We start from the raw sequence: 13,379 nt of genomic DNA on the forward strand, positions 1-13,379 counted from the left end.
TTTCTTTTAACATAAACAGGAAATTTCCATTTTCATACAGTAATATCCAGATACCCTGCTACGCTGAGTCAACCAGTAGGTTTCGAAAATAAGCATAACAAACCCTGTAAAAAAAAAGAGAAGAAAATCCACTTTTAGGGTTTTAGATTCATGCCGCTTAATTGTTGGTCTATTTCCGTGAGAAGGTGAGACTGGTCCCATGTCACTGGAGGGACTGTGTCCTGCTGGGTTTTCCCCATCCTCATTTACAATGATTATGTTATCAGGCTAGCCAGGCAAAAGGGTGGAGCAACTATAATTTCAAAGCGGGATTAGGTTGAAATAACGAGATCACCAAGTTGTGGTTACCAAGGCAACGTCACATCTAAGAATATGGGATACTTCTAGGAGACGGGCAAAGCCTGAAGCCTTTCTCCCCCCCCCCCCCCCCGCCGCCCCCCGCCTCCTTTGCACAAAACCACTCACTCCTAGATAAAAATTGCTTATTAATTGCTTTTTAACACATTTATTCTTTATTTTTAGGAAGCAGTTTTCAAAGTAGAACCTTGATTTACAGTTTTGCTTTTTCTTCTTATTGTTTTTAACTAGTAATAGATATCAGAATAATTGATCAGACCATTGTTTTTTTTCCTCCCCTTTGGACTCCTCTTTACTTTCTTCTTTTTCCATTTTCTTTTCTTTTTTTTCACTCCCTCCCTCCATTCCTCCTTCCCTCTCTTACTTCCTTGCTTAATATCACAGGGAAAAGACATGGACTAAAAAGCAACAATTGAAAGTTGAGTGCTCTGGTCAGATTTTTGAGATTCCAAAATTCTGATAGGTAATGAAAGCTGTAGCCTACACCAGAATACTCATCTTCTCCCTGCCCCCCCCCCCCCCCCAATACCGAGATCAAGAGAGAATAACCTTGGTCTTCATTGTCTTTTCTTAAAATTTCAATCCACCTTTAAAATTGTGGGTTTTGGCCCTGGCTGGTTTGGCTCAGTGGATAGAGCATCGGCCTGCGGACTAAAGGGTCCCAGGTTCGATTCCGGTCAAGGGCACATGCCTGGGTTGTGGGCTCGATCCCCAGTGGGGGGCATGCAGGAGGCAGCCAATCAATGATTCTCTCTCATCATTGATGTTTCTATCTCTCTCTCTCCCTCTTCCTTCCTCTCTGAAACCAATAAAAATATATTAAAAATAAAATAAAATTTTGGGTTTTGGAGCAAAGCAGGGAAAAGGGTCCAGCTCTCTGTTTCTGATCAATAACAGCTATCAGTTTGAATGACTCCCACCAATTAACTTCTTTTCCCTAAATTCATTTCTGTTGTCTGAATTTTCAGATAATAGCTTCAAGTTTGTTCATCTTATAAAAAGAAGGCTTGTTTTCATATGAGGTTGTGTTTGTGAAGCACGAATTTTACTGAGGTCTTTTTTTTCTAAGAACCATTTTTGACCTAGCGTTGAATCACCAGACCCGGCGTAGTGTGATTGGAACCGTCAGATTTCCTGGCATTGCAACCGGGCTGCTTTTTAAGACATGTTAGCTGTTCACCTTTTGCCCTGGCTTTACATAAGGAATGTGCTTGGTAATTTCCACCTCCTGGCGATGAGTCAAAGGATTCCCCCTGCCTCCATCAAATCTTCAGTTTTGGGCCTGGGATGGAAAGTTGAGGGGTTCCAGAGTCCGTGAGACCCGGGTTTGAAGCTGTACTGCATGACTGTGGACAGTAAAGTCACCTCTCTTTCTCACAGGGCATGTGAGGACTAAGTGATGATATATCATGGAAATAGCTTTTAGTTCAATGTCCGATGCTGTAGGACCTCAAGAGAAACCTCACGTTTCAAAAATAATAAAGATGTATATAAAGTTAATCTCTATCCTCTCAGTCTTGAACCCTTCCTGTCTTTAACCTTCTTATCTTCAGAGCAGTTTTCTAAAATGTAAATCAGATTATGCATTTCCTGCCATGCTGGGTTGAATAGTATCCTCCCAGAATTCCTGTTCGTTCATGTGGACTCTGGGAGTATGACCTTATTTGGAAACAAGGTCTTTCAGATGTAATCAAATTAAGATAAATTCATACTGGATTAGGGTGGGCCCTAAATCCAATATGACCAGTATCCTTATAAGAAGAGGGACATTTGGACACAGAGAGGAGAAGACCATGTGAGTCAGAAGCAGAGATTGGAGTGACGTGTCCACAAGCCAAGGAACACCAATGATTGCTGGCAACGTCCAGAAGTTAGGAAGAGGCTAGAGTGTTGAGAGGAAGCATGGGCCAGAGGACACCTGGGTTTCAGACTTCTAGCCTCCAGAACCATGAGGAAGTAAGTTTCAGTTGTTTTAAGCCATCCAGTTTGTGATAATTTGTTACCACAGCTTTAGGAAACTAATACCTCTCTGCTCAAAATCCTGCTGTGGTTCTCCTTGTCATCAGAGTGAGGTCCAGATTTGTAACCTTGCTCAAGTCCTCTAGGTCTGCTCCCTCCTGTTCTCTCCAGTCTCATTGTTCCCCATCCTTTCCTCTGAACTTCATGTCCTTCAGTTTCTCCAAGCAGAGCTCTCTCTTACCCTGGAGCCATCTCTTCTTAGAGACCATTTGCCCCTCTTTTCTTCTTCTTTTAATTAAAAAAATGTTTTTATTTCAATTACAGTTAACATTCAATATTATGTTAGTTTTATGTGTACAGCATAGCTGCTCATTTCTTCTTAGAACAGCCTTTCTCTTTTCTGTCACCTGGGAAGTCCTGCATATCTTACAGGTATTAGTTTAAATGTTCCTTTCTTAGAGGTCTTCCTTGAGGCCTAGACTGATGTAAGCTCCTCTCAGTGCTCCCCCACTCTCATCAACATTTCTCCAGTTACTTAGATTGAAGGTTGTCTTTCCTGCTAGACTATGAGCTCGAGGAGGTCAGGACTATCTTTATTCTTGCTCAATGCTGCGTTCCTACATCCTGGTATAGGGCCTGGCATGGCACAGGTCCACAGTGAGAGTGAACTGAATGATTCAATGAATGAATGACTATACCAATGACTGTTCAGCCTGTGTTTAAAACTCTTAGCAAGATTTGGTGAGATGCTGAAATGCTGCTGATAGAAGGTAATTTGCAATTTGTATAGATTATCATCAACTAAAATTGATAGGAATTTTGATTTTTTGGGGTGAAATATAGACCCAAGGTTCCTCCTCTTCCCATTTTACTATCTACTTTTAGCTAAAAATTAATATATGCTCATGGTAAAAATTAAAACATTTCAACAAAAAATGAAATGAAATTTTCCTTCCATCTCATAACCATGTCTCCCACTGCCTTCCCCCAGAAACAGCAATTATTATTTCTTGGGTAACCCAGTAGAAATATTCTAAGCATACAAAGCATATATTATACACAATGTTTTGTAGTTTGTCTTATTGACTTAAAAATATATCTTAGAATTCATTTCGTATTGACACATGTAATTATGTCTTATTCTTTTTTTATTGGCTGCAATTTAACTAATTTATTTAACTAGTCCCCTAATGTTAGAGATTTACACGGTTTCCTGCATTTTGATATTACAAACAATGTCACAATAAACCTTTTTGTATGCAAATCTTTGTGAGAGTATAACTGTAGGATAAGTTTCTAACATGGCATTGCTGTGCCCTTGAAAACATTATATGGTCAAACTCTAACCCAACCACTAATGTATCAGGCCAAGTGATCAATTGCAGAAAGAACAATTTTGATAAAAAAAACACACCCTTTAATGTATTGATAAAGTATAAATAGAGGGTAAAATGGCTAGTACAGGTTAAATTTATTTATTTTTTATCTCAGAGCCCATTTCTTTTTCTAAGAAATAGAAAGCTCAACAGAGTCTAAAAGAATGACTCCCTGATAAATTCTGAAATTATTATTCTATTATTTTTATTTCTGCCCAGCATATTGCCTAAATTTTTAATAACAAATATTAAAGAGGAGGACCAAATTTGGTAGAAAAAAAGAAATAACAAGTACTGGTTCAAAATAATGCCACATTTTAGAAAATGAAACACGACAAAATCTTACTTAAATTCCAGAAAGATTTAGGTAAGCACTGTGAGCTTATTATGCTAATCTGGAGTACAGGTGTTAAGAACTTTAAAAAACAAGACTAACAGAATTGGAAAATCCACACAACCAAGATTCTTGTAAAACACACATGAGTTTGAAAGCTCGAGGGATATTTGCAAGTATTGGGATGAAGGACTTATGATCTAAAAAATCAAGACATACAGCAGCCTTCTTAGAGATGGGCAGAAAATGTCCATATTAAAAATGGCTAGTTTTAAGCACCAGGAATGGTGGGAATTTAATTCAAGTATCATTTATTAAGGGCTTATGGTGTGTGTACTTCTAAAGTGTGTAAGAACTGGAACTTGTAATCTAAGACAACCATTTCTACAAATAGCATTGCTTTATTCTTTAGAATTTCCCATTAAAAAAGGTGGGACTACAAATTGCTAGAAATCATTTTACCTTTTCTCCAGTAATTCCAGTTCTGGAAATTTATCCTAAAGGAGACAATCTTAGCTATACCAAGAGGAAGGTGGCGGGCAGGGGAGTGGGTGAAGTTGTGTTCAGGGTTTTTGGTAACCCAGATTTGAGCCGGCTTATCCTTGTCCTGCCCCTTGAAATCATGGAAAAACTGGTTGCCTCCTGCTTCCTGCTTCTATTCAGGCAGCTTCTTGTCTGACATGTCAATCCAGACATGAATTCTAGCCCCTTCATCATCAGTCCTGAGGACCCCCCCCCGCCCACCACCAAAAATATTATCTAAGAGCTGAAATTCATGGGGACAGTGCACCACAAACCATGGTCTGTTCTCCAGGTTGCTCATGTTGTGATCAAGGTCCCTCTTGTGGGCCAGGCCCACTCAGCACCTGTCATCCCAGCCTGCCTCTCTGCCTCTCTTCAATCATCCATTCTCTCTCTCTCTCTGTCTATCTCTTTCTCAGCAACAAAAAAATTCATCTTCTTGTTTGAATAAGAACACTTAACTCTCCTTCTTTGAAGTTTGGGGGGCCATTGCCATACACATGTTAGAGTATCAGTGTACACCCAAACTCAATATGTGATTTTCCCCAAAGAAAGTTTCTCTGCTAAGAAAAACTTTAGTACCAGATGTTTGAATAACATTTTCTTTTGTTTTTATACCTCTCTCTACATTTTTACCACAGTAGTAAACATTTGACTTCCTGTCACACAGTACTTTCATTTATCTGAGTTTAACACTTAACCCTCTGTATTTAATTACCTGCTTCCAGATCTTCCCTCCCATTAAGCTGTGTGAAGTCTTCTTATTCTTTTAGGGAGGCACTTATCCCAGTGTGTTTATATTGGTCCTAAATATTACTCCTTATTGTCATTATTAGTGAGGAATGAGGCTGTTCTCTGGATCTGATCATTGGTGAGAAGAAAGGAATATGCCCACTCCATGGATTTCTCAAGCCTTTCTAGTCACTGGGAAGATTTCAGGGCCATGAACAGAGGGAATTCAGTACTTGAATGCTTTTCTCTGTTCCCAGTAGCAGAATCAGACTTTGTATCCTTCACCAACAAGCATAAGATTAAGAAATGTTTGACCAGAAAGCTGCATCTAGCAACATCCCAGAATTACAAGGGTTCCCAGACTGAAGCTTTGGGAGGTAGTCAGAAACCTGTGGTGTGCAGTCTCCTTACACTTGTTGAAGGTTTCTCTGGTACAAGAAATGAGGTGGTCCCTGTCTGGGTAGCCAAGTGGTTAGAGCATCATTCGATCCCTGGTTAGGACACATACAAGAATTGACCAATAAATGCATAAATAAGCAGAACAACAAATCGATGTCCCCTCTCCCTTTCTCCTCCTTCCTATCACTTTTAAAAATCAATCAATAAAAGTAAAAAGAAGTAAGGTAGTCACAAAGAAGAAATAATGGGTTCTGGGCTGCCTCCCTCCCACTCTAGTTTTTTTGTTCTCTCTTAAATCAAATGTCCTTTAGTCATTTGATTATCTACCCCTTAGTAAAAAGGCCTGTTTTACTATGTGTTGAATATGCATAACTTGGATAATTTAGACGTGAAACAATACCTCAATTGAAAACAGACACACGCGCACACACATACACACTCACACACACTCACACACTCACACTAAAAGATCATTTCATTTGCATGTGCCTAGTCTAGAACATCCTGGGCTGTTAGGTGAGCAAACTTCAGTGTTGGTTCATTATAACTTTCCTTTCAAATCAGTTTACACATGAGTATAACAAGGACAAGCCCACTTGAACTTGAATCCTAATGCCACTGCCCAAGTCAGCAGTGCAGCCACGGCCCACGCTTCCAGCCCATCTCCCGGGTTGGGGGTTTCCTGGGAAATGGCGCCTTTGCCTCTCTGTAGGCTTTACCTGCCCTTGCCTCTCTAAGAAACTGGATTTTTCCTCAGAATGAGTCTCTCCCTTGTACTCACTCAGCGTCTTGCTGGTGGAATATGGAATTCTAAGGAAAAATACATTCCATGTGGAAAAAAGCTCACTGGCTATGCCTATTTTTAACCGTGTGAAGTTCCATGAACTGTATAATGTTTTGGGCAGAATTTGGGAATGGAAGAGGCATTGGAGTTTGTGCCTGAGCCTCCAGGAGCTCTCAGTCTGCCCTGGTGGGTATCTGTCCTAAGGACTCTGAGTTCGCTTTCCTCAATCACTTCTGCCTTCTCCTCCTTCTTCCTCACCCCAGCTTCTCACGGGCTTCTGTCCCAGCTCAGATGTGGAATCAGGGTGAGTGGGCCTGGTTAAATTCAGATAACATAGATATTCACTCAAAATCAAGTGGCAGAAATAAACTGAGGAGCTACTGGAACAAAGAGGTTGAGCAAAGTGTCAGAAAGATATACAATAGCAATAGCTTAAGTATCCCCGTAATATGCCATATAAATAAATATTCTTTATAGCTGTGTCTAGAGTAGGAAAATAAAGTCTTATTTAGTACGAAGATGTTGTTATTAGTTTGCCCACATCTAATTTCTTAAAAACAGCAGTATATCTGAGAAAATTTTTATTAATTTCACACGAGCGGCTAGACTGTGGGCATTTTAAATAATTCCAGAGGTAAGTGTAGACCTTCTCTTTATGAACTTTTGGGACATGGCATTATTATGTTACTGCAGAATAGATTAAAAACAGCACCTAATTTCTCTGCAGCCACAATTAGAGGCGAGGTTACGGCCGGGTTCATTAATCTTGCAGATAAGAGAGAAACTTGTTTTTTCCCTAAACTGTTCTGAGATTGATATCCTTGCTCCTGGTGCGCCTTGTTTGTTTGGTGTGTAAACTGCCCGGGCTTGTGGGCACTGTACTTGCTTTGTCACCTCAGGATGAGATGATTTGGGATCTTTCACATTTCCAAATTATATCGTGTCTAAGCAGTTGAACCAGCTGACGCATGAGATGTGTCTGCCATGCGGCCCCAGAGCGGGGACCCGCGAGGGGCTGGCGGCGTGAGCGGTGCGCTGGTTTATTAACAGACACATTTGATTCCAGAGGTTAATGTTTTTGTGGCCAAGACAGATTACACAGCACACGGTCTGCATCCTGAGAGGAGACACGGGGCTGAGGCAGGGCCACCAGCAGCCTGGTCTCTGTGTTGTCGTAGCTGCAAGCCGGCTTCATGGGAATTGGCATAGTCTTGGTTCTTGGAAGGCCAGGCTCCTGGTTTCCTGGAATTGGATTCTTTCTAGAAGGCATCCCCTTCCCCCTCCCCACGTGCCATTTTCCTGTTGCCTGTGTAAGTCCAACATTTTTTTTTTTTTAAATTTGGGATTTTTTTTTTTTAAACAATGGGAACACTGCCAGCCGATGTGACCTGTTGCATGATCACTAACCGTGAGTCATGTCATTGTGTTAATCTAAGAACAACTATATGTCAGATCATAAGAGTAAAAGTAAGTAACACCCTTTGAAGGATTGCCTTATATCAGAAACTGTTCCAAAGGTGCTCATGTATGAACTTATTCCATCCTCATATCAAGGGGAAGGTGAGAACCAGGACTCTCACCATTTTATAGATGAGGAGGCTGAGGCACAGAGTAATTTGACCTTCACAAATGTCCTTTCAGCTCAAATAAAGGCAGCTGTAGAGTACATGGCGTGTTGCTGTCACTCTGGTTTATGGTGACATGCAGCTCACCCAGGTAGGGAAAGCTAACTGGGGGACCATTCAGATTTCTTCATTTGTCCCACTGGGCCCTAGAGTGTAGCATTCAATATGATCATCTGTTGAGAGAACCTCTTTTGACAACACAAATATGGTTCCTTGACCCATAGCAGAAAGTGCCCGCTCTGAATGGAGGCATTTATACCAGGGACTGAGAATTCTTTGTCATTTCCTCTGCAATTGCTCCAAGCAGCCTCACTCACTGGGTTTCTATAGCTCTGGGTACCTCTGATTGCTTCTACAAAGATTTGTGTCACTTGAGAAAGTAATGACATCCCTTCTGTTCCTCCTCTTCCTTCTCCTCCACCTCCCACTTCTTCAGGATGCTTTCTGTTAAAGGACCATTAGCTTTACAACACTGTCTTGTGGATTCTGATCTTCCCTTGGTCTGTGCTTTTCCCTTTAAAGGCAAGGGTCCACTAGTATTTTTCCTGAGAAAAGATGGCTGCCAACTTGACTGCAATCTGACAGAGATCCCACCTGACCCAAAGTCATTGAAAGTATGATGCATATCTATATATATAAAAGGCTAATATGCAAAGTGTCCCCTTGGGAGTTTGACTGGGATAACGGGAGTTTGATCGCTCGCTATGATGTGTGCTGACCACCAGGGGGTGGCACGGAACATGGTGGATGACCAGCAGTGGGGAACTGAGGGTGCAAGGGAAGGAGGAGGCGGGGAGGTGGGGAGGCAGGGAATCTGATTGGCCCTGATCGTTGGCCAGGCCTAGGAACCCTACCCATGCATGAATTTCGTGCACTGGGCCTCTAGTTATGTTATAAAGAAACACCTCCCTGTCCCTATTTGTCTTCCTCCTTACCCATGGTTTCTTCAGCAATCCCAATGTTTTGCCATTAACCATTTTCTGTCTGCTCTGGGTAGGTGACCCTCTAGAAAACTACACCTGCTGCAGTCTCTCAACTCTAAAAGTACATTTCTTCTCCACATTGTAACATCTCTGAAACTGGGATAAATCTTATAATCAATGGTGCACAAGGTTTCAAAGGAAGCATTTTTTTTCTTTCTTTGAGATACATAAAATAATAGTGTATCATATAATTGATGGTAGCTTCCATTCAATGAAAGGGGAAATGATGTCTTTGAGGACCAGGGGGGAAAATCTTTTCACCAAAGTATCTGTCGAATGCCTGCTAGATGCCAGACCTCTGCCCAATGTTGGGGATACACATATGAATAAGGCCCCTACCCTGGAGGAGTTCATAGCCTCCAATTTGAATAGAACAATAGCAGATTAAGAAGTGAGAATGGGATTCATTAGTGCATGCCAAAGGGTTTTATAAACTTTAAAACAATGGATCAGTATGACGGTACTATTGTTTTCTGAGCTTTATAATAGTAAAGATGCCTTCAGAATTACAGTCAGGACTGTCTCTCTTCATGTTGTCTGTGTGCTTCCTTGATGGAACATTTTTCTGACAGGGATCAGACAGAAGTCAACGTGTCCTCTGAGGTTTTACTCGTAGAGTTTCTCTCAGCCTAATGAGGAATCCTTTATCTTAATTAGGCTTAAGTATATCTTCTTTTGACCCTAATGAACCTCTAGTGTCGAGCTGTGAATTAGACTATCTTTTTGTTCCGCTTTTGGTTGGCTTTCCTCAGTACCTTTTAGCTAACTTCCCCTTTAGAAAATGAGCAAGTGAGGGCATAGGAAAGAACAAACTTCTATGGGATGTGCTGTGTACAACATTTATCATTTTCTCAAAATCAGGAAATTTAGTATTAGTACAATATTATCTAATCTACAGTCCTTACTCAAAATTTACCCGTTCTCCCCCAAATGTTCTTCAGATAGCCTTTTTAAAGAGTCTGATCAAGATCTAAACCAGTATCATGGGTTACTTTTGCTTTTTGTGCCTCTCGAGCCTCCTTTTATCTGGGATGTTACCTTAGTTTCTCTCTGCCTTTCTGGGCATGGCCATTGTTGAAGAGCACAGGTTTCTGTTTTGGTGGAACAGCCCTTGATTTTGGTTTGCCTGATGTTTATTTTTTATCAGCTGAGGATATGCATTTTGGGCAGGAATGCCACAGAAATGCTGCCGGTTCTTTCTGAATACAGCAATTTATTTTCAAACTAGTAGCCCTGCACACAAATTCATGCGCCAGTAGCTTGGTGCCGCCTTCCAGTAGCTCTCCGCCTGCTGCCCTGCCCTCCTGTAGCCCCCCCCCCTCCCGCTCATAGCTTGCTGCTCTGCCCTCTCCTGCAGCTCTCCGATACCTGCTTGTAGCTCACTGCCCCACCCTCCTGCTGATCCGTGATCCGGTCATTACGCTGTTGGTCGTTACGCTTCAAGGCGTAATGACCATTTGCATATTATATCTTTATTATATAGGATATTGTTCCCCAGAATTAGAGAAACGAGGGCTCCTTAGAGGAATGTCTGATCCTAAGGCTGGGCAGGGAGAGAACCCATGAACCTGGGACATCTTCTTGCCCAGAAAGTAAGAAAGTGCTTGAAAGCTTCCAGGAACCAGTTTGAGGGGGCTACCTCTGGTCAGCTGGGGAGACAAGATGAACATTGCCAGTAAACCACAGGAATGGATCAGTCACCCATGGAAGAAAATAAATATCTTCCTCAGTCAATGAGTGAGCTCTTTCCTATAGGAAAATCCCAACTAATAAATGTAGAAAGGAACAATGAAGAAATAATATATCCCAGCTAATAGATATAGAAGGAAGAAACAATAAATGCCCACTTCTAAATGTAGGAGTTAGAAAAGTCACTGTTTTGCAACCGTGAGAGTAATAATGGGTTCATCCATGGATGCTAACACTAGGGGGTGATAGTTTAATGAAGAGCAGGATTTTACATAATCTTAATCTCAGAGTATCTCCCCACGTAGCCTGTTGTAACCAAATACATTTTTATTAGAAGTAACTTTCACACTGAAATGTGCGAGCTAAAAATGAAAATTTCAGGTTTGCCACACCAGGCTCAGCAAATCAGAATGTCTGGGGCAGATTCCCAAATCAAGTTTTATAAGCATGTTAAAGTGCTGGAACCTCTGACATAGAGTTTCTGATCTCTGGTGTGATGAGAACTCTATCCCTGGCCTCTTCTCCTGTCACTCGTGGGCCAAGAGAGGGCTGACAGGTATCAGAATCGCCAGTTTCATTTCCTTTGATTCGGATTTTGATCGGGTCACTTCAGACCAGGGTGAAATGCTCTTTATTAATTGGGGCCCTTGTGCTTGCTGTGAAGTATCTTCTCCCCGCCCCCCCACACACTTTTTTTTTTCTTGCCAATCCAGCAACAAAGAATTCAAGGTACTAAACATACAGTGTTCTACTTGTTATCCATGTGGTTTTAATTAAGTTTTAACTAATTCCTTTATCTTGTCATAGTTATTATGACCCTCCAAGTCATGTCACATTAATATATGAAAACAGCTCCCTGGCATGTCTGGCCCAGGAACAAAGCCATTAGAACCTGTCTTGCTAAATTAAAATGGGGAGACGGATCAACTTGCATTTTGTTACCTTCTTTGAGAATTTATGTTGAAGGCAAGCAAAGGTGCAAGGGAGACCAGGCATTGCAGCCCATCGTCCCTGCAACAAATATAGCATACAGAAGTATTGCAGATGTTTAAAATTCACATACCTCACCAGAGAGATGAAAAACAAGGCAGCACGTTTCATGGAAGCTATTGGTAGCAATTGAATTGATCTATTCCAACTCAGACTTTCAAGAGGCTTATAGAAATCTCTATAATGACCATATTTTCTCTACCATCAAGTTGGCACACGTCATTAGACAATGGATTTTCCCCCGGATCCGTGAATTTGTTTAAAAGAAAGGCTTTACAAAGGCAAACACATGAAACCACATTTATGCAATTGCTATTTATTGGAAAGAATGAAATGGAAACTCACCTGGGAATATCTAGGCATAGAGTCACTGCAGGTGGGAACTACATGCTGGATAAAGCAAGACAAGGTGGGTTGGAAAGGAGAGTGTCTGTTGCTTCTGATGCTGAAAGCAAATGCTGACTACTCTGCATGTGTTTCATCCACGCACTTTCGAAGCCTCTTGCTGTGCAAACTCTCAGGTTACTGTGCAGGACAGGACTGCGAAACCTCATTAAATCTCTCTGCTGATAGATATTTAGGCATTTACTCACCCAGTGGCCCATGTGTGCAGTTTAAGAGATCCTCAATTTTTAAAATACAATTCTCATTGATTAATCTTTATATATATATACTAGAGGCCCGGTGCATGAAATTTGTGCATGGGGGTGTCCCTCAGCTCAGCCTGCACCCTCTCCAATCTGGGACCCTTCAAGGGGATGTCTGACTGCCCACAGGGATTGGGCCTAAACCGGCAGTCGGACATCCCTCTCACAATCCAGGACTGCTGGTTCCTAACCACTCACCTGCCTGCCTGCCTGATTGCCCTTAACCACTCTGCATACCAGCCTTATAGCCTCCTAACTGCTCCCCTACTGGCCTGATTGATGCCTAACTGCTCCCCTGATGGCATGATCATCTCCAACTGCCCTCCCCTGCCAGCCCAATCGCCTCGAACTGCCCTCCCCTGAGGGGTTGAGGGGACTGGAGTACTCCAGCTGGATGAGACAGGGCTGAGGGGACTGGGGGACTCTGGCTGGATGAGGCGGGGCTGAGGGGACTAGGGGATGATGGCTGGATGAGGCAGGACTGAGGGGACTGGGGGACTCTGGCTGGATGAGGCGGGGCTGAGGGGACTGGGGGCCACCATCTTGTGGCTGTGGGCACTGCCATCTTATGAGGGCATGATAGTCAATTAGCGTATTCCCTCTTTATTGGCTGTGGGCACCACCACTTGTGAGGGTGTGACAGTCAATTAGAATATTCCCTCTTTATTAGATAGGATAGCTATCATTTATTGGGCATTTGCCGTAGGCCATGCCCCATGCTGGGTCCTATTACCCCCACCCCCCTCCCCACTAACTTAATCCAAACAGTAAGTCTGGAAGGTAAGGAGTATTCATGTCCCTACACATGATGAAGGTCCAGAGCTCATTGAGGCTAAGTAACTGTTCAGCCTGTCAGTAGTAGAGTCAGATTTGAACCCAAGTCTCTGACTTCCAAACCCATAGTGTCTGGCCCACCCTGGAGCTCTTACAAGACCATTACAAGGGTGATGAGGTCAGTCATGCTGTCACCCCATGTGTTCTG

This window comes from Cnephaeus nilssonii (assembly GCF_951640355.1).
Source record: "Cnephaeus nilssonii genome assembly, chromosome: 1".
Lineage (NCBI taxonomy): Eukaryota > Metazoa > Chordata > Mammalia > Chiroptera > Vespertilionidae > Cnephaeus > Cnephaeus nilssonii.